This window comes from Talpa occidentalis, unplaced genomic scaffold, assembly GCF_014898055.3.
Source record: "Talpa occidentalis isolate TD23 unplaced genomic scaffold, MPIMG_talOcc4v2.1 talOcc4.14, whole genome shotgun sequence".
In the NCBI taxonomy this organism is placed as follows: domain Eukaryota; kingdom Metazoa; phylum Chordata; class Mammalia; order Eulipotyphla; family Talpidae; genus Talpa; species Talpa occidentalis.
The window spans coordinates 68,310,183-68,333,676 of NW_023601433.1; the positions used below are offsets into that span (position 1 = coordinate 68,310,183).

Here is a 23,494-nt window from a genome sequence, read left to right on the forward strand (position 1 = left end):
AAATAAAATATTACTAAAATGCTGTAGGCTCTGTAGGAGAAACAAATAATGTTCATGCCAGTTTCTTCTTTCTCTGCCAAACATTGATATTTCTCCTGCTTTGACAACTCTCACAGTCTCATTCTTCCCTTTAAGTCCCTCCTACTCCATATCACCTTTTGAAAAGGTGAAGTTTGGTAAAACACTGGAGTTTTCCTAAACTGTTTGAAGGTAGAATAAAAGGGATAGTTACTATAGTTTTTGTTTACATGTACTTTCATGTCCTTTGCTACTTTGAGAATTTTTGCTGAGATCCTGACATTCCTATTCTTTCAACAAGATGTATGTATAATTGTCACACTTAAAAATCAGCTTTAGAAATATTGAAATGTTAGAGGTGTGAAGTAAGTTTCTAAAAGGAAAGGGAAATCTGTTCTGAATAGGGGTTGGTGGAGAGGAATGCTAGGTAAATTGTCTTGAGTAGTAAAGATGGTCTAAGACAGTGATTTTTCCAAAGATCAGTTGAGTTTCAAAGGCCTGTGGGAGGATAGATTGTCTTCATTCGTTTTCCAACTCACTTATTCTAGTTCAGTTTCAGGGATTGCATCTGGGATGCAAGGTGGGACCCAATCCGAGCAGAAAGCAATTCCATCATGAGGTACAGTCTCACCAACACCTATTTTTACTCAGACTGAGATGGTTTATACAAGCCAATGGATCTCAGTGGATCTTTGGGATGGGAAGAAATGGAACTACCCAGAGAAAACCCACATGGATATTGGGACCACATGAACATTCCACAGCACACATTGACCCCTCAGGGGATTGGATTTTATTTCTCACCAATGTTACAACAATATTGAAAGAGACAATGTTGCAAGGGCCTGCTGTAGAGGACTAGTAACATCTGATTTGTATTTAAAAATCAATGTGGAAGGAGAGTGAAAACTGGAAGACAAATTTGGAAGCTACTAACTATAGTAGTGCAGTAAGATATGCAGATAGGACCCGGTGGTAACTCCTGAGAGGTGTCACATGGCTAGAGTGTGCTAAGTAATATACATGTATGTGATCTTCAGTGCTCCCTCTATGTGTTGAGATAGTTATTTTAAACCCGTTGTACAGAAAGAGAAGCTGAAATTCTCGCAGCTTAAGTGTTTGATTCCATATGATTAAATTGAGACTGGAGCAATTAGACCCCAAAATTCTTTCCTTTTCATGCCGTACTCCAGGAAATCCAAAGCCACCTATGTTAAGAATTGTCTATCAGTAGTTTTTAAAATAAAAGCCTGACAATAAACTTAGTGGGAAGTAACCACATCTGTTTTATAAGATTATATTCTCTTTAACTTGAAAACAACATTCATTTTAAGTGAGTTTTATGTTCAAAGATGAGTCTTATATTTTTCTTTCTGCATTTCAGTTTGATCCATAATAATTGAAAGCAAAAATTTAGCAACTGTTGTATTAATGCTTAATTCTCCAGAAGAAGAAATTTTGGCAAAAGCATGTGAAGCAATTTATAGATTTGCTTTGAAAGGTTTGGATTTTTTTTCAGTTTATCTTTCTATTTCATTAATTTCTTAAAATCTTTACTACATAATGGATACTTTTCTCCCTAGTTATTAACTTACTTATTGTCAGATAAATTCTTTCTGAAAACCAGGCTATCATTTAATGCACTACCTGAAAATAATGTATCTTGCTCACAGATACAGAAAAGGAAATGAATTCTCCCCTGGAGCTTCAAGAAACATAGCCTTGACAACACTTATCGAGACCTATTTCAGACTTCTGACTTTCAGATCATAGATAACAAATCTCTGTTTTATATATGGCTTTATATAAGATAACAAATTTATATTTAAAGTTATTAAACTTGTGGCAATTTGTAACAACAGTACTAGAAATTAGTACTCCATATTTTGAAAGAAAAATCATATCATTTCAATAAATATAAAACTATATTTTATCAAATCTAACACCCACTCCTGAAAAAATATTTCAGCAAAGTAAGAGTAGACACAAACTTCTACCATACAATAGCAGGTATTTATGAAATACTTCTGGCTACATGATCTGATATTTAGTGGTGAAAGACTGAATGCTTTCCACCTCAGATTAGGAGCAAGAAGAGTGTCTGCTTTTACTACTTTTCTTCAGCATTGTATAGAAGGGTCTAGTCAATGGTGTATCAGAAAGAAAAATTTATAAAAATGCATGAAGATTAAAAAAGAAGTACAAGTATCTCCAGTTGACTTTTAAAAAATTACATGCTATTTTATATATATACATATATATTTCTATTGAATCTATAGAAAAGGTACTAGAACTAATAAATGAGCAAAATTGCAGGACACAAAATCAAAATTCAAAAGTCAATAGCTTTTCTACATACTAGCAATGTAGAAATTCTGGTAGCTTAGAAAAAGACATGAAATATGATAGCACCAAAATATTTGAAATATGTAGAGTAAATGTGACAAAATATATAAAAGACCTACATATTAAAAATTATAAAATATTTCTGAAGAAATTAAATTCTAAATGAATGGGAATAGATGCTGTGTTCGTGCAGTAGAAGATGTCAGTTGTAAGGATATCATTTCTCCCAAATTGATCGTGGTTCAGTGCAATTACTACCAAAGTTTTAGCAAGTTTTTTTTTTTAGAAATAGGAAAATTATTCAATTTTATATGCATAGGAATGCAAATATTCTAAGTCAGTCAAAACAACTTTGGAAAATAACAAAGCTGAAGAGTTTGCATTATCAGATTCAAAACTGTTTTTTCAAGTACGATAATATATTGTTATTAGCACAAAGATAAACAAGTCAAAGGATAGAACAGAGACCCACATATATGGTGACAACTTTTTCAAAAAGTATAAAAGCAATTCAGTGTAGGAAAAACAGACCTTTCAAGAAGCAGTTCTTGAAGAATGAGAGATCCATATGAAATAAATACGCACTTCAGTCCGATGAAAGATTAATTTACAATGTAAGAGTGAGTGAACAAAATGAATTAATAGTGACTACACATTGCATACTCATTATTCTATTATAAAGTTATAGGAAATGCAGAGTAATTTATGGAAATGGAGAGTTACAAAATGTCAAAAGGACACTTTTGGGAGTATTAGGTAATGTTATCTTATAAATGGTGGTGATTTCATGGTGTCAAAACATATCAATACTTAGCAAATTGTTCTCATTAAATATATACTAATTGAATGTGAATCAAATCTCAATAAATCCACTGAAATGAATAAAAATAGGTAATGTAAGAGGGCATGTTATTAATTTGAAAATTCTTTACTCCAGTCATGAAATTAGAATATATACTATCATTTTAAAAAATGATAAATGTGTCTTAGTGGAGCAATGTATAATTAAAGTTACAAGTTTATTCTGAGAGGAATAAATGTGGAAGCAAAGGAATGTGAAAGGTAAATGGCAAGAAAAAAATTGGAATTACACAAAGAAATTTGATGATCTTGGTGCCCATGAATGATTTTCTTTTATCTGTAATGTCAGGTGAGGAAAATAAAGCAACCTCTTTGAACTTGGAGCTGTGGAACCTTTAACTAAACTGCACTCCATGAAGACAAAATTGTCAGAAGAAACGCTAATATGATATTTGGAATCCTGACTTCTAATAGTAAGTATCAACTTTAAAAATAGTGGAATAATCTCATGTAAAGCACTATCCTTCTTTTTCATTTAACTTTAAGAGACTCATTTTAATTTTATTTAAGGTAACTTTAATGATAAAAGTTAAGGAAGTATAATGCAACAAATATATGATTCATGTATTGAGAAAATATTTTTTATTATAAAAATATGTGCAAATATATCCATGTGGACCAGTTGGTGCATCAATCACTGTCTCTTAAAATTAAAAGATTTTTCTTAAACTAAAAGATTTTTTTCCTTGAGTTACTATAATATAATGTGTGTGCTTCAATGTAATTTATACTCCTGTGGATTTCATAGTAAATGAAGGAGGAAAGAAAGAATTATTTTTTTAATTTTAATTTTATTTTTATATTCCCCATACAATTGCATAAGACCTGAAACCATAAAATACATAGAAGGAAATATAGGCGAAACACTACGTGATATGCACATCAAAGACATCTTTACAGACACATCACCCAAAGCAGTGATAGTGAAGGCAAAGATAAACAGCTGGGACTACATCAAATTAAAGAGCTTCTGCACAGCAAAAGAGACAATAACAAAAACAAAGAGAAACCCCACCGACTGGGAGAACATTTTTGCACACAACACTAATGATAAAGGACTGATCACAAAAATCTACAAAGAGCTGATGAGACTCAACAAAAACAAAGAAAATAATCCAGTCAAGAAATGGGCAGAACTAAAAAGAAACTTCTCTGAAGAGGAAATGCAAATGGCCAACAGGCATATGAAAAAATGTTCAACATCACTTGTAATCAGGGAAATGCAAATCAAAACCACAATGAGATACCATCTTACACCAGTGAGAATGGCACATATTAAAAAAAACTAGCAACAACAAATGTTGGTGAGGTTGTGGAGAAAAAGGAACTCTCCTGCACTGTTGGTGGGAGTGCAAACTGGTCCAACCACTATGGAGAGCTGTGTGGAGATTTCTGGACCTACTAAACATAGAGCTTCCATATGATCCAGCATTTCCACTCCTAGGTATTTACCCAAAGGACACAGAAACATCAATTCCAAAGAACACCTGCACCCCTATGTTTATAGCAGCACTGTTTACAATAGCTAAGCTTTGGAAACCACCCAAATGCCCAAAAATAGATGACTGGATCAAGAAGATGTGGTACATATACACCATGGAATATTACTCAGCATTCAAAAAAGATAAACACATGCAATTTGCAGCAACATGGGTGGAGCTGGAAGGGATCATGCTCAGCAAAATAAGCCAGAAAGAAAAAGAAAAATACCGGATGGTCTCACTCATAGCAGGAATCTAGAAAACTTAAATAAGGGACCAGGAAAAAGAATAACTATAAGAAAGGAAATATCAAAATCAACAAACAACTATGAACCAGATACCCTCTATGGGGGGTGGGGGGCGGGAAAGGAGGGGTTGGGGTCAAAATAAGGGGTTGTAATTGTATGGGGAATATAAAAATAAATTTAAATAAATAAATAAAAAACATTAACATGATTGATTTTTTAGTTAGCCTATCAGAGCCTTGTTGTTAATAATAAATAAGACATTTCTGGTGGGGAAGGAACATTAACCTCCACCGAGGCTGCCAGAAATAAACTACTTACTCTATCATGGCACATGGATAAATTCACCCTGTTTTTCCCCCCCCCTTACATTTCTTAGCAATAGCACAGCTCAGATTCCTCCTCCCAACTTTCTCCCCCTTCCCAGACCCACCTCACTTTCTCTGGCCCCGTGTTAGGCAGTGGCGGTGGGTTCTCCTCCTCCATGGTGTCAGCACTGTGTCCAGGCAGTTGTACAAAACCTCCATCAGAGACAGTAAGGGTGGAGGTTTGCTGGAAGTGGAGGAGAGTTTCACGTGGTACCTGGGCCATCATCGCCTGCACTGTAGACTGCAGGACTGCGCCTGCAGTGTGTGCACGGGTTCTGGGCTGATGAGACTTTGCTGTGTTGTTAGTGGAAGGGGTTCTGGCAGCTACTGCAGGTTCTCTGATGGTGGTTTTGCGCCAGGCCAAGGTTCTGTGTTCCTATTTCTGCGGGTGACTTTAGGAGGAGGGCATATTTTTCACCAACCTAGATTACAATAGTCATCATTTAAATAGCACTTCCAGTGTGCCAGACATTGTTCTATGTGCTGTTTATATATTAAATCATTTAATGAGGTTGTTGTTGTTGTTATTCCCTTTACATATGAGGCAACTAAAACACAAAATAGTTAAAATAAGGCAGTAATCATTTGTATTGAGAGACTTCATAAATTTATCTTAGAGTTTTTGTAGACTCTGTTTAGTGCAATACTGATGTACTTATAACACAGAAAGGGAAATATTTTAATTTTTCATGTCTATTCTGTTTACACATCAAGAAATACTACTTGTGCTTTGTAAATACTTCTTGTACAATACCTCATTTTAAAAATAGAAATGATCCCTCAAAGGATTAAGTGCCTTGCCCAAAATCATTCAGCTGACTAGTAGCAGAACTAAGATTGGAGCTGGAATTCGAACCTTATTCTCTGATTCATAGTTTAGCAGACGTATTATTCACCATAAGTTTTAGGATCCTAAACATTAATGTACATAATTCAGGTTCTCCTTCAAGGTGATTTTGGGAGAGATTGTATCTCCTTTGGAAATAAGAGTTTTAATTTCTAGTTTATGCTTATATTTTCCAATTTTTAAGTCTAGGTCTCTGAGACTTTTTTCTTGTTGTTTTTGTACTTAATTTCTATTATTCATTTTAGTTAGTATTCAAATCTTCTAATATATGAGGTGTTTATAACCTGTGAAATCCTCCAAATTGCATATTTTCTGAGCAGGGCTCACAAATGAATTCCATAAGTTTCTAAAGGAGTCTGTGAACCCTAAATATAAAAAATTGCATTACATTTGGATGTCAAATAGATGGCTCTTTGAGACCTGTTGAACCACACTCTGGCCACTTGGGCTGTGAGCCTAGTGCCTGTGGCAGCATAACATAGACACAGAAAGAGCTTTGCTACCTTCAAGGTCTCCACTGAGTCGTGGGAGCTCAGATATGATGAATGAACTTATAAGAATTTTGTTTTGATACCATGAATTGGTTGAAATAAAGTGAAACCATTACTGGAAATTAAATGACCTATCATTTGACTATCTAATGATATTTGTAAAATGCTTGGCTTCTTCAATTGTATAGTGGATGAAGAAAATAAAGTAGGGTAAAAAGGGATAAGATCAACTGGAATATAGAGTTAACACTAGTTAGTATTAACTATCTAGTTAACATTAAGAATACTAGGAGAGACTCCTCTGAAATGCTATGTGAGCTAAAAACTGTGGAGCCAGACAGACCTGGGCATGACATTTGACCCCAGCGCTTACTTCCTGTGTAGTTTTTACCCTGATCTGTAAAACTAGGTGATAATAGTACCTCTCTCATAAAGCCCATTGAACACACAGCCATTGTTATTATTAACAAACACTGATATTCTATTCTTTTGTAGGTGATGTTAAAAAATTGTTAAGGGAGTTGGATATCTTGAGTTTTGTTATTGCTCAGCTGGCTCCAGAAGGTAACTTTGCATCTTATCGCTATTTAAAAAATGAACTGGTTTATTTTTTACATTTGTGTAAACTGCTTACTGAAAATAGTTTATGAAATAAAATTATGAATTATCATTAAAATTTCTCAAACCAAGTTGGGCTCCAACCCAGGTATAATTTGTGGAGCTTTCGTTTTCTAAGCATGCCGTAGAGGAGTGGTTGAATGAGGATTTAGCATACTCGTGCTCTTTATTTTTGATATACAGAAGAAGTAATTATCCATGAGTTTGCTAGTCTTTGCCTAGCAAACATGTCTGCTGAGTACACCAGCAAAGTGCAAATATTTGAATACGGTGGATTAGAGCCACTCATCAGACTATTGAGCAGCCCTGACCCTGATGTGAAGAAGAATTCTATTGAGTGCATTTACAACTTGGTCCAGGTAAGAGCAAGTTCTGAGACTGTTTTGACAAAAGCTGATTATAGAATATATTTTTTTGCATAAAAAAAGGAAAAAACTTTTTAAAACTCACCAGTTCTTCTTGGTTCTATTTAGTAGTTATTCAGAGAAAAAATACGGGAATTTAGTATAGATACTTTTCATTTTTCACATTATCTGTTTCCCATTGAAAGGATTTTGAGAAACATATTTCATGTAAAAGAATAGAATGACTTATCAAATAAGGCAGATAAAATGCATTTATTCTGAAACAGGAAATCTTTATATTGAGCTAGTTTGACCTGGGCAACTACATATTGATCTAGCTAGGTGATCCAAGCATGTGGGGTATACAGTTCACCCTTAAACAATGTGGGAATTAGGGGTGCCAACTCTCCTAATCAAAAATCCAAATACAGCTTTCCACTCTCCCCCCAAACTTAACTGCTGATAGCTTGCTGTTGACTGAAGTCTTACTGAAAATCCAAGTAGTTCATTAGCTTATATTTTATAGTTGTATGTATTATATGCTGTATTTTTACAATTGAGTAAGCTAGAGAAAAGATGTTATTGAGAATATCATAAGGGAGTGCTGTATTGTATTTATTGATATCCAAAGTGAACTCCGTGGTCACAGTTCCAAGTTGCTATAATCACTAACCTTCAACCAGAGAATGGCAGGGAGAATGGGCAAGCTGAAATGTGTTTATTTGGGGATAGCAAAGAATTGAAGATTGAGGTACACAGATTTAGGTAGAAACCTGAAATATGTCCAGAAGAGGGACCCAGGGAGGTTTTTATAGAGAGAGAAAGAAGAGTGAGGTCATGGAGGATGAGGTCATGGGTGAGGTGAGTTAATGGTCAAATGAAGGAGACACAAGGTAAGTGGACAGGTGGAAGGGGTCACACAACAAAAGAAGGGTAAAGTTCTCCTTATCACTTCTTTCAAACTGGATAGTCCCCTTGCTGGGTCTTGGAATGTTGGTGGATTGATCTAGTCCAAGGGTTAACTACAGTTTAAAGATATTAGTGAAGCAGTTTTTTTCTTCTCGGCTTTCTCTGGTTATGTTACTTTTCACATAATTCAATTCATAACAAACAGCAAACTGCAACTTTTACGTCTGAAGAAAGTTAAATATTAGAGATCAGTGGAAGGGTAGAAACAGGAAAGGTAAGCTATAAGTGGGGCCTTTTCCACTTTTAATATTCTTTTTACATGGTTTCACTCAAAATGTTATGATTTAGCAGTCAGTTTGGGGCTTTTCTTTGTGGTTTGCCTTATATTCTTCATTGCTCACTCCACCCAACCCCTCTCCCCACCAATCACACAGAATTACAGACAAAAGACCCCTTCATATTGTATGTGTATTAAACAAAGGTCAGCGTCAGAGATAAACCTGTTGTCAGTTTGCATGCACAGGGCCTGCCAGTGGCACTATCTGCGTATGAGCATTTCACAAACAGGCCATTTGGATGAAGAGAATAAGGAATTGATGCCATCATTTAATTTTCTCAAATGCTATTTGAAACAAGATGTAGAGTATGAAAAGAATTGTATTATGCATAGATTTTATTATAATGTTACTTATAGTAATAGGAATTTGTTGTGTAATAAATGAATAGATATTGCAAAAGTCATAGATCATATCTATCTCTTTTTATTGACAATGTCTGCACCATTAAAATGAATACTTTGGATTGTCGTTTGAGGGTTCCCTATTTTTATGAATTTTTGAAAGACATCTGGAATAAAAGATGGGAAATTATAATTTATAATGTCTATGTTAGAAAATAGAATTTCTTCATTTTGAGATGGTATAGTTCCTTAAAAGTTGCTTTATCTTGATCATTTGTTTCTCATGGCAGGATTTTCAATGTCGAGCTACACTTCCAGAGCTAAATGCAATCCCTCCTATATTAGAGCTCTTGAATTCAGAATATCCAGTTATTCAGCTGTTGGCTCTCAAAACCTTAGGTGTTATTACAAATGATAAGGAGTCACGAGTAATACTAAGAGACTATCAAGGAGTGGACCAACTTATTAAGATCCTAGAAAGTAAGGTATTGTGTCATTCATTCAGCTCTCTATGAGGAAATAAATCTCCTGAAAGTTGTTATAAATTGTGGAATATTTTTGAATGAAATCATATTCTATTTAAGCATGATATTAAATATAATGGATATATTTGCTTTATGTGACACAGTTTATCAGCATGATTAAATCAAATGAATTAGGTCATTTTAAGATAATTTTTCCTTTCTTATTGAGGTAACATTGTCTTACAGTGTTATTGATGTTTTAGAGGTACAGGCTCTCCCCCTTCAGGTGTGTTTAGCCACAGCACACCCACCAGCAAAACACCCATAGTCCTCCACCCATAATCCTCCACCCTAGTCCACTGTGCTCACTCTCCCTTCCGACTCTCCCTCTCCCACTGGTAGCCTCAGCTCTAGTCAGACTTCTAGAGTTTGTTGTTGGTTTGATTTTATCTGAACTTTTGCCTTATAGCTTTATATTCCACATATAAATGACAAATCTGGTATTTTTCTTTCTCCTTTAGACTTTTTTCACTTATCATAATCATCTTCAATTCTATCCATATTATAACAAATGTCAAGAGCTTATCTTTTTTAATAGCTGAGTACTCTTCCATTGTGTATAAATATACTCTTCCATCCACTCATCTGTTTTGGGCACTTCAGTTGTTACCATGGTTGGCTATTGTAAATAATGCTGCGATGACATAGGAATGTGTATTTCTCTTTTATTTAGTGTTTCTGTTTTCATGTATATATGTAGGAGTGGAATTACTGCATGATATAGAATATTTTTAATATTTTGAGAAATCCCCATACTAGCATGGGAGTTGGACCAATCTACATTCCTCAGATGATATAGAAAGGTTCCTTTTTTCCAACGTCCTCACCAACACTTGTTCTTTCCTATCTTTTTTATATGGGCCATTCTTACATGTGTGAGGTGATATTTCATTGTGGTTTTGATTTGTGTTTCCCAGGGAATACTTGATGATGAGCAGTTTTTCATGTGCCTCTTGGCTAGCTATGTTTTCTTTGGGGAAGAGTCTATTTAGATCTTTTACCATGTTTTGATTGCGTTGTTTTTGTTGAATTATATGAGTTCTTTGTACATTTTTGTATTTTTTTTAAAGATTTATTTATTTATACAAGAACCGGGGTACAGGCCAGATGTGCGGGAGGGCGAGAGAATTCACCAGAGACAGAGCGGGGAAAAGAACAGGCAGACGGACCAAAAACACTGCTGAGGGAGCAGCGGGTACGACAGGAGAGGTCTGCAGTGCCAGGTGGGACCCTCGCCTGCTGGCAAGGATGGAACCAGCACTGCAGAGGCTGCAGACACCTTCACAACACTGCACTCAACCGCCTGCGCCACCAGGGGAGGCACTCTTTGTACATTTTGTATGAGCCCCTTGTAGGATAGATGGTGAGCAAATGTTTTCCCCCATTCAGTAGGCTGTCTTTTTGTTTTACTGAAAGTTTCTTTCCCTATGCAGAAGATTTTTTAGTTTGATGTAGTCCCAATTGTTTATATTCTCTTGTTGTCCTTGCTGTTGGAGACAAACCACAAAGACATCACTGAAGTCAATATTGTGGAGTGTTTTGCCTATATCTTCTTTTTTGTATTTTATGGTTTTAGGTCTCACATCCACACCTTTTATCCATTTTGAGTTAATTTTTGTGGATGGTATGTGATAGTGGTTTAGTTTCATTCTTTTGCATGTGGCTGTCCACTTTTCAAACATTGTTTATTGAAGAGACTTTCCTTTTTCCAGTGTATATGCTTGGCTCTTTTATCGTAGATTAAATATCTATATATTTGTGGGTATACCTCTGGGCTCTAGAGGCTGTGATGTTACTTTGAAGCAAATAGAGCTATTTCCTTAGGCCTCACCAAAAACTTAATTACTTTATATTCTGACTGACCTCAGTTCTTCCTGTAGTAAAATATGAAAGTATAAATTTCTTTTAGTACAATTCTCTAAAGTTGTGTTTGCTTTTATTATTAGGACTTGAGTGACCTTCATATAGAAGCACTTTTAGTGATAGCCAATTGCCTTGAAGATATGGATACTATGGTGCTGATTCATCAGACTGGGGGTCTTAAGAAGCTCCTAACATTTGCAGAAAACTCTACAATTCCTGATATTCAGAAGAATGCAGCAAAAGCAATCACTAAAGCAGCATATAATTGTATGTCTCATTTTATACAAACTAAACATACATGTTTCCTCTTGTATTCGTGGCTTTGATTATTAGCAAACATTAGAATATTTGCTTGCTATTTCAGTGACCATTTAAGAATGTTACTATACAAACTATTAAGACCAAACTCATCTCAATGCTAGTGAGCTAAAGTAATCCATGTGGTCTAATTCTATGTATAAGGTTATTGTTTCCTACTTTATTTCTGTCTAGTTGATCTGTCCATTGGTGAAAGTGGGGTTTGAAGTCCCCACCACTATTGTTAACTACCAATGTCCGTTTAAAGATTTCATAATTTTTACCTTATATATTTTGATGATCCTACATTTCGTGAATATATATTAATGAGTGTATGTCTTTCTAATGTAAAGTGCCTTAATCATTATATAGTGTCCTGTCTCTTGTTCCCTTTTTTAGCACTGTCTATTTTGTGTAATATATGGATGCCTGTTCTTACCTTTCTATTGGTCCCATTTGCTTGTAAGATTGTTTTACAACGCTTTACTTTGAGCCTGTGTTTCTCTTTGGAGCTCAGGTACATTTTCCTAAGACAGCAGCATGTTGGATTTTGCTTTCTGTTCCAGCAAGCCCTCTAGGTCATTTGATTGGTGAGTTTAATTCATTCACATTTTGGGTGATTATTGATATATAAGGGTCATAGGCTTCATTTAGTCCTTAGTTTTCTGTTTCTCTTTATTTCTTTGTTCAGTACTTTATGAATGTTCTTCTCTTTGAATTAGGCATGAGAGCTAATTTTAATTGCTCTTCACTGGAGGTGTTTGTAAATTCCTTAAGCTTCTGTTTGTCTCAGAAGGCCTTTATTTCTCCCTCATAACTGAAAGAGAGTCTTGCACGGTACAGTATTTCTAGCAGGCAGTTTTTATCTTTAGGTAGTTTGAATACATTATTCTATTCTCACTTTGCCTATGTATTTCCACAGAGAAATCAGATATAAGCCTAATGGGGGTATGTTTGTAGGTTATCTGTTTCTCCCCACTAGCCAGCTGCAATATTTATCTAGAACTCTTGAAAAGTCACAAGTATATGTATGGTGTATGTGTCATTACATTAATGAAACCAAGCATTCTTTTAAGTTTCATGAACTTGTGTATCTAGCTACTTTTCCAGCTTTGAGAAGTTTTCCTCTATTATTTCTTTGAATGCATTCTCTGTTCCCTTTTCTCTCACTTCCCCTTCTAGAATACCCATCATCCTTGTTTACCTTTCTTCATGGAGTTGAAATATTTTCAGAGTTTATGCATTTTTTTCTTTCTATGTATTCTCTTTCTACTCTTTGTACTCCCACTTCTGTATTCTCTGTGCATTACTATTTCTCAGGTCACCAACTCAATCTTCCAGTCAGTCAATTTTACTTCTATTGCTTTTTCCAGAATTCTCTTTGTCTCCTCTGTTTACCTTTTTAAATTCTGCATTTCCATTTTTTTATATGTAAAGCTTCAATTCCTATCTTTTGATCATTAATTTAATTTCTCAGCATACTTGTTTTTCTGATTTTTCTTGTATATCTTTAATGAACTTTCTGTGGTTTTTTTTTACATTTTTTTCTTTGAATTTTTTATCATGGCAATTTTGAATTCTATATATGATAGGAAGAAAATATCTTCCATGTCTTTGTAGTTTGATTCTGGAGATTTGTTCTCTCTTTGTGGTAAGATATTCCTTTGAGGACTCTTGGTGCCATGCTATATATTTTCCATTCATCTGTTTTGCTTCTTGTCCATTTGCTATTTTTTAGTGTCCTAAGTGTGCTGAACTTCCACTTTTCCAGTAGATGGTGCTATGGGATTTTTTTTTCTCTTTTAAAGCTTTTCCTGGCTTGTTTCAGTGATTTGTATGTAGGGGAGAACTGATCTGCAACAGCTGAGTCAGTGGGTGGGCGAGGGATTTGAAGGCGTCCAGTCACTGGTGAAAGCAGTGTGTGGGGTTACTCATGTATGTATACCACTGATAAGCCCCTCTCTCTTGGTTTCTAGACTCAACATCTCTATTGCCTGGGGCCACAGTTTCAGTGTGGCTTCAGAGGATCAACTGGAGTCTGGAGGGGTTGGGGGACAGTGAGCTCAGTTTTGTATCCTATTTTCTTCACTGGAGACTTGGCTGTTTGACTTACCCCAGCACTTAAGTATGTATCTCTCCTTAGCTAAGGGTGTGCCTCTCCACATCAATCAGCTCTCTCCTGCCCAGGGTTGCCAGCCAGTCATAGTACAGGTTTTCCTGCTGGCTCCCACCCCAGCCACAGTATCTAGGTATCTCTCTCCACCCACCTTTTGTTGCATAAAGTTGAATTTCTTTAGTGTCCCCTATGCCATGGTGCATAGTCTACATTAGTCTCCAATGGGCCAAGGTGCTTTAGTCTTGCTCCAAGTCACAGGATTCTCTGGGTACAGTACTTCTCTGAACTACTTTCAGAGCAAAGCAGGTTCCCTGCTTAGATGCCATTTTCCCTCTTACCCCATAACTTATGTATTTATTTATTTTTGCAAAACTCACATTCTGTACCCACAAAACTGTAAGTCTTTACTTCTCTTTTCCTTGGCAAACACTATTCATTCTATCATTTTGACTAGTCTAAATATGTATATATAGCCTTTGTGACTGACTTCTTTCATTTACATGTTGTCCTGAGGGTTCTTCCATGTTGTAGCATGTGTCAGAATTTCCTTCCTTTTAAAACTGAATGATAATGCAATATATGTAGATATCAGATTTTATTGACTCAGTCATCCATCAAGGGTTGTTCACCATTTGGTAATGATGAATAATGTTGCTTATGGGCCTCCCCTTGTGGCGCAGGTGGTTGAGCGCAGTGCTGTGAAGCTGTCCGCAGCCTCTGCAGCGCCAGTTCCATCCCAGCCTATCGGGGAGGGTCCCACATGGCGCGGCAGATCTCTCCTGTCGTGCCCGCTGCTCCCCTCAGCAGTTTATTTCATCACTCTGCCTGTTCTGTTCCCCGCTCTCTCCTGGGCGAATCCTCACCCTCCCATGAATCTGGCTTGTATCCCAGTTCTTGTATTAATAAATTTTTTTAAAAAAATAATGTTGCTTGTGAACAATGGTATAGAAATATATACTGATAAATGGAATTGCTGGATCATATGGTAATTCTATGGTTAATATTTTGAGAAAACAGTATCCTAGTATACTGTTTTCCATGGTTACTGCTATTTTGCATTCCCATCAACAGGGCCCAGGATTCCAATTTCTCCACATTCTAGGCAATACTTGTTATTTTATTTTTTTTAAAAGCAGCTATCCAAAGGCTGTAAAGTGATATTTTACTGTGTTTTGATTAGTGATGTTTTGATTTTCATGTGCTACTGGGTGTTTGTTTATCTTTTTTGGAGAAATTTTTAAATTCACATTCTTTGACCATTTTTTAAGCAGGTTGTTACTATCTTTGTTTTAGAGTTGTAGGACTTTTAAAAAATATATATTTTGGATATTAACTCCTTATCAGATATGTGATTTGCAAATATTTTCTCTCATTCTGCCTTTTCTCTCAGACTGCTGTTCCACTCTGCTGATTAATTTTGATGCAGAAACGTTAAATTTTTATGAAATCCAATTTGTCTATTTTTTCTTTTGTTTCTGATGCTTTTGGTTTCATATCCAAGAAGTCATTAATAAATCCAGTGACACGAAGCTTTCCTCTAGGTTTTCTTCTAAGAGTTTTATAGTTCATATTCCTTTATTTAGATCTTTGATCCATTTTGAGGTGTTCTTATATATGATAGACAATTTCATTCTTTTGTATGTAGATATCCAATTTTCCCAGCACCATTTGTTGGAATCCATTCTTAACTTGTAATGAAAACCCACCAGATAATCTTCAAGTCCCATCTGGCACTTGATGTTTTATGAATCTACTCTCATGTCAGTTCTAAATGATACATTACAGTTCCAAATCATGTCTCCTCACCCTTTAATTTAGAATTTAATGACTAAATCTGCATTTATTTCATCTACACCATTTGTGATTTTTTCCACATCCTTTTCAATCATCATAGTTCTAAGGATTTTTAACATATTTTGATCTATCACAGCAGTATGTGATAGAAGTTTCCAGCTGTATTATTTCTGTAGACTGTCTCTTGTAATTTTATTTTAAGCAACTTTGCTTTGTTTAATGTTATTTTAGAAATATTACTGATTTTTTTTAAATCTCACTTCCTGATTTTTAGCTTTAAATTCTAATTTGATATTAAGATTATCATATATTATCAAATGTAGTCTTGGGCAAAAACCAGCTCTATACATTCCAGATGGTTTAAGTAAAAAGACAAGGCTCAACAGATTCCCTTTTCCTATTTCCCAATAGTTGCAATTCTTCAAAAATGATCCTTGTAGAATTTGACATTGACCTCCCAACTTCTAAATCCTAGACTTATTTTCAGTTTTTACTTCATTTGTAGAAACAATGAACTACCTATGGTAGTCCATTTTGCTTTAAATATGCCATCAGTTTCCTCACCCCATAGCCTTCATCTATCCCTAAAATGGTAGACCAAAGCAAAACCTATGCATGAACTTGGGTAATCTGACCCTGCTACTTTGGAATACAAAGTAGACACAGCACAAAAGTTAACTTCTATTGCTTGGCAGAGTCCCATTTCCAGATAGGAGGAGATTTATATCTACCCTAACATGACTTGACCTGTGTCACAGTAGAGATCCTCCCCATTGTCTTGCAAGTTTCATTTGTCACTGTAAAGGCTTACATTTTATAATTTAGCTCACTGCAGCTGGTAACCTTTATCTGCTCCTTCTGACAGTGTCTCTTTCTGATTTTCTTCCATCTTTAGTGGCTGTACAAACACTGGGAAAGTACGTCAAATGGATTTTCAAATCCAGTGGGTATAGAGATGGTTTGTTTTCTTATAGTTTAGGCAATATCTGGTTTGGAAGCTTGATTTATGGAGTTTCTAGAAAGATAAAAGTTTCTACAAAGACTTAAGCTTTCTCACTGTGCACATACTCCAATAGTGTGCAAATATCCCAAAGGCAAACTCACCTGATTGAAAAGACTGAACTTTAAGACTATTCATCCATTCCAAGCTTATCCAGAAGCAGAATTCCCTAAGGATTGGTAAGGACTGGTGGCAGAGCTGCATGCTTCTGTCCGGAATACAATACTAGGACAGAACTAATATCCTGTTCCCCAGAAGACAGTGAGAGATAGGCCTCCCCCTGATGTTCAGAAAAGTCTCCCCAGAAGTTCAGAACATGTTTTATCACTCCCTTAACTATCCAGAAGAATGAAAATTGGGGATATTACCCAGAATTAGGATTTGTACCACAAATAGCCTTTCTATTAAAGAGACCTATCTATACAGAGGGCAAACATCTAATTACAGGGCATCTAGTCTTCATCATATGAGTCACCCTCTCCTCAAGAGTTTTCTCTCCTTGAAGCCTCAGACCCCTTCCCATTCCTTAGCTCAGGATATTTACACTCCTTTACTTCAGAATCTACATAGATTCTGTATACATACATAAGAAATTTATTTTTTTCTCCTACTAATTTGACTGATGTTAATTTGATTGGTAATAAACCCAAGAGGAACTCAGAGAAATAGTGGGAAATTCCTATCCTCCCCTACAATAGATTGGTATCTACCCATTTATATCGTTATTTTCCAATTTTGTTGTTTTCTTTGCTTCTCAATGCTGTTTACCTAGACAGATCCCAAATAGCCACCATTTTCTCCCTGCTATCATCTATACTCACTTTCTTTTCACATCCTACCTAAATTTTTTTATCTACCCTTTTTATATCAACCATTGACCTTTTTATATCAACCATTTACCTTTTTATATCAACCTTGACCTCTGCCAGACCTAGCCAGCTTAACTAGATAGTTTTGTTTTATATTAGCAGCAACAATAAATTCTAAAAACTTAATAAGAATTAACAAAGTATTTCTGTATTGAAGGTAAATAATCATGAAGACATTTCAATAACTTTCCAAAGAAAACTCCATTCAGAAGTAGGATTTTATCATAGATGGTACTTTATACCGTTAAAGACAGTGTAACCATCGGTACTCCATTACAAAATCCTCTTTTCATCATCAGAAATTTTTGTAGGCTTGATAATGCATTTTCACTGTATTTCAAAGCAAGCATGTAATAAACATTCTTTAAATTCTCCCTGTTCAATAAAGTATTACCACATATCTCCACCATGGAAATCCCAAATCAGATTGCCTTAGACACTGAAAGAAGGAAGGTGTTAATTACCATGTTGCTATGAGGTTTATGAACTGGCATTAACATCTCAGCAGGAACAAAGGTGGCACAATAGCAACTTCCTGGAATGAGTGAAAAAAAGCATCATTGCATGCAGATTTATTTGCAGTTTAACCTCATGCTTTTGACATTAGCAATACTAAATGTTATATTTAAAGGACATTACTCTCTTAGTAGCATAATTGTCTTGCCATATTTATTACCTGCATAATTAATACTTAAATGCTTCTTGGTATAGATATCAGTGAAGGTACTTGGTTAATATGTTAATTCATCTTTTAAATCTATTATAACCATTCAGAAGCCAGCTCTTTTGAGATTTGGTGAACACTGCTGGATTTTGAGATCACTCCAAGCAGGGCTGAGAAACTAATTGCCTAAAGTATTTAAATCATTTTTAAAAATCTTCCCAATAATTTTCAAATATAATGTTTTTTGAAGTTAGCTATTACATACTCTAAAATCAGCCCATTCAAATTAATTCTTTTGGTCAGTTTTCCTGATAGATTCCATACTCAGAGTGTTCTGTTTAGGAAAGTTGTTTTAGAGCCATCAGGGAACTCATCTTTAATTTTAAGGATTTTAGGTCAGCAATTCTAGAAGAGGTTCAGCTCTTACTTATGCAGGGAAAACTAATAAGGATGACATATATTGTAAAACATTTTAGAAGCCAAGTACTTATGATTTAAATATGAATCCTAGCATTTTCATGGAATAGTTATACCCTGCCTGAATTCTAATTTTATTTTTTAAAAGATTTATTTATTTATGCAAGAACCAGGGGACAGGCCAGATGCGCAGGAGGGAGAGAGGATTCACCAGAGACAGAGCGGAGAACAGAACAGGCAGACTGACGAAACACACTGCTGAGGGGAGCAGTGGGCATGACAGGAGAGGTCTGCAGTGCCATGTGGGACCCTCGCCAGCCGGCCGGCCGGGATCGAACCGGCACTGCAGGCTACAGACAGCTTCACAGCGCGGCCCTCAGCTGCCTGTGCCACCAGGGGAGGCCCAATTCTAATTTTAAATGAAAGGAGCAAGGGATTAAAATGACAGGATTACAGGACACGGTTCATATTGGTTTAAGATGAATGAGCAGAAGTGTGAGTAACTTAGCCAGTGTTAGTCATGACCAGATTGCTTGGCATACATCTGTGTATCAGATGAACAAAGGGCCAATAGCATTTGCAAGTAAGTTGACATCTGAATGTGCTATTGCTTCTGAAAAAGCAATTTTTAAAAAACATTGTTAATACAGAAATCAGATGTTAACTTTGAAATGAAAACCTATTTGCAATAATTCATGAAAATATTTTGGGGAAAAAAACCAAGTTGACTAAAAATATGTATCAGTCATGAATTATTTTCATATGAAGATGTTGTAATCTAAATTAGTATCAGTTTTTTGCAGACATTTTAATTCTAGCATAATATTCTTATACCTCATTATCCTAAGAGCATATATTACCCACTTACCTATTTTAATCATGTAAACTGACTTTATAAAGGTTAATAAATGGGAAAATCAAACCTAGAGTAAGTTTTTCAATGGTAAGTAAATTCATGAGGAATTATTTGTAAGCCATTTCCAACTAATCTTTGTCACCTCTTATGGCATTAAAATGAATTTTCGCTTTAATATTTTTTGTACCTGTTTTGAATGGTAAGTTATATGTAATTAACTGTAAAACAATAAAATTAAGTTTTAATATTCTAGTTAGTGTCATGCGATCTTTGCTTTCATAAAGTAACAAGATTTTTATTTATTAAAAAAATCAAACCAAATTAAGAGAAAAACAATTAGTTGCCAAAAAGAACACTAAAAATATTTTGGTTCTTAATTTAGTGTTTATGGTAGGGTGATTATTATGGTATATACTTAGAGTAATAATTTTGTTTTCAATTAAAGAACATTTTGCTTATATATATATTTAAGTTCATGGTAATTTTGCAATTAAAAATTTATTTTAACTTTTGCTCTGTCAGCATGTAGTAACATAAGAGAAGATTATTATTTCTTTGATATAAAGTTATAGATTTCTTAAACTTGGAATTATACTTTATTACTCATTTTTAATTTCTCCTCTCTTCTACCCATGAGCATACAGCTCACTGGCTTTTAGATCTGATAGTTCTTCAAATATTGGGTTTCAAAATTAAAATAAACATCAAATAAACAAGTTTTTATCTTTTGTGAGATGATAGCATGTGTGAACACAATACCATGCAGGACATGTGATAGTGTTAAATAGTTCTTTAGTAAGTTCTTACTAAACCTGAAACTTGCCATATATGTATAAATTATAGTATATATAATAATATATAATAATATAAAAATATTATGTATATCTTTTTTTGCTGTGGTATTATCACATACAGGAATAGGAAAAATGTAATATTCATGGTTCATTTTGCATAATTGCTATACTCCAAAGATTAGATAGGTATGTATTTTGTTAAATTTGGATTCTTTGTGTCAAAACTAGAAAGAGATTGAAAATTCTATCATATTTTGGTTGAGGAAGTACACTGCATAATTTTTACAACAAAATTCTGATATTTTTCCTTTTGTTTATGAAAGCTGAAAATAGAAAATTTTTTCATGAGCAAGAGGTTGAAAAGTGCCTTATAGCCCTTTTGGGTTCTAAAAACGATGGAACTAAAATTGCTGCTTCTCAAGCAATTTCAGCAATGTGTGAAAATACGGACAGCAAACAGTTTTTCAATACCCAGGGTAAGCAAACTGAAAAACCCTATTTTGAACATTTTTAAGTTACCATATTTTTGTTTACATGGATCTTTATAAAGTCGCATTTAATTTTTTCCAAAGGGATTCCACAGCTAATTCAGTTGCTGAAAAGTGACAATGAAGAGATTGGAGAAGCTGCAGCTCTTGCCCTGGCTAACCTGACCACCTGCAACCCTGCTAATGCAAAGTAAGTGCCAAGACTCGCTCCGTACTGACTTGTCCCACAGACCAAGAGACCAACATGTTCTCATGTCAGTATCTTGACTTTCAAGGCACTTTATATTTTCTTTTGCAAGTCCTACTTGGGGCTATTCCTTAGGAAGCCTTACGAAAAGTGTTATCAGATAGACCTGTTTTCCAAAGATATTACAACATTTGACTGTTTCTGGACTTGTTGGGAAATGTGTGGGCCATTTGATTCAGGTAATAGGTTAACCCTTGTGGAATTTTCCAGTACAAATAAAACTGGATAATGCTGGATATATTATAGGTAACATTACATAGATAACTTACATTTGATAACTATTTGGTAACTATTGATAACATTACATTTGATAACTATTTTCTAAAAATTAAAAATCATTTTAAAAAAGACAAACATAAGTAAATCTAGAAATGTTTTAAAAAGTCAATATAAAATAAGATCATGTCTAAGAACTATGAAAAAAGGTTTGGTAGGAATGCCCTCTTTTCAAGTACTGTGGTATGTGATCTGCATTTATTTTAAAATGTAATTTTCAAGACAATCTGTCATTAGATGAGGAAACTGAGGTTTTGTAAATATGCCAAAATTTTCTGGGCACACATATTTATTAAACCCAGGTCTTTTGGACTCCAGAGTCTGTGTTCTTTAATATACAGAGAAGATTGCCTTATAAAAGACAATTTTTATAAAAAAAAAAATTACCCTTGACATACTAGGGTTTCCCAGAGAAACAGAACCAATAGGGTATTGATAAAATGAAATTCTATTGAGTAAATTTTAAAGATTTATTGGCTTTTTTCAATTCCTGATTTGGACAGCATCCAATCTAGAAGATAGAAAGGAGCTTTAAGGAACTGCACGCAATGAACAACTTTCACAGGTGGAAGGAAACAGGAACAGGGGCATTATACTAGCAGAAAGTGAATTGGTTGTGGCAAGATCACTGTCCTTTAGGGTAGTGTGGGGGTCTGTCAGGCAGATCACCTCACTAGGTGATTCCTGATTAACTGCTTTAAGATTCTATTTCTGAAAGAGGGCAAAACTAATTAAATTAACTTTAGATTTAGTGACATGGGACTTACTTAACATAAGCAGCTTCATTTTGAGCCTTTTGTCTTGTTTTTAACATGATAGGTAGGTAGGTAGGTAGATATTTGTTATAGAAATTGGCTCATGGGGTTATGGAAGTCTAGAAGGTCCCAAGTTTGAGATTTATAATCTAGAGAACTAGAGTAAGGTGGTAGTGTAATTTAGTGCAGGTCTGAAGGCCTGAGAATCATGAATTTGATCTCTGAGGATAAGATGGCCATCCCTGCTTAAACAGACAACTAATCAACCCCTCCTCCTTTTTTTGTTCTCTGCACCTGAGTGGAGTGGATAATGTTTGCCTACACTAGTGAGGGTCACCTGCTTTACTCAGTTCACCAAATGAAATGCTCACCTCTCCCAGAAACACCCTCATACACAGTTTCAAAAATAATGTTTTACCTGTTACAGTCTGTGTATCATTTTGCCCAGTCAAGCTGATATGTAAAATTAACCATCACAATATGTTATTAAATTTCATGTTACTGTTTTATGGCACCATGGCTAAAATTAACTTTTTTCAATTTGAAACAAGTCCTTCTTCACTCCCATCACATACTTAATTTAGTTCTTTTCTTTCCTTTCTCTGCTCCCACACAAATATTTTAGAAGTCAGTCTGTAGAGGAATGACTAAAAATCTAACAATGCCAAATAAAAACAGTTGAAATGTATAAGTATCAAAACAAAATGGTTTTACTTTAATAGCCACAATCTTTGACAGAGTAATTTTCTAAATCCAGGGTTATCATCATCTATGTGAAAGCACACAAATTTTAGAATATTGAGTGATAGTAAGTAGCATTTTAAAAATAGCACATTCAGTGATTTTTTTCAGTATAGTAATGCTAATGCAAAAATATTGCCTAAAACACCTCTGTCTCAGTGCATTTAGTTTTTATATAATATCTAAAATAACAGACCTCTAGAGTGTATCAATGTGTAGATTTGATGTGAGTTTTCCTAGGTTATATAATTTCACTGTGATATATAAAATCATAGAAAATAGGATGGTAAGTAGTTCTAAAGGAGAATTCTTTAGAGTCTTTCTTACATTTCTGTCATCTGTGTGACTCCAGTTTTTCAACATAGAAAGGCAATTAGGATTAATATAAATTTTTATTGAAGGAACATTAGTTTATAACACTATATATTTTATGTATACAGCATCATATTTTAACTAAAAATTCCATGTAAGTTACATCATGATCACCACCAAAAGTCTAGTTTCCATCCACTATTCTCCAATTGATCTCCTTTACCCATTTCACATACCCCCCCCCACTTTCCCTCTAATAATCAGTTGATGATTT

General features: G+C 34.8%; 1 pseudogene; it reads left to right on the forward strand.

Moving 5' to 3' along the window:
- Positions 1-23,494, forward strand: part of LOC119244747 (armadillo repeat-containing protein 3-like) — a 156,328-nt pseudogene that overhangs the window by 102,695 nt on the left and 30,139 nt on the right.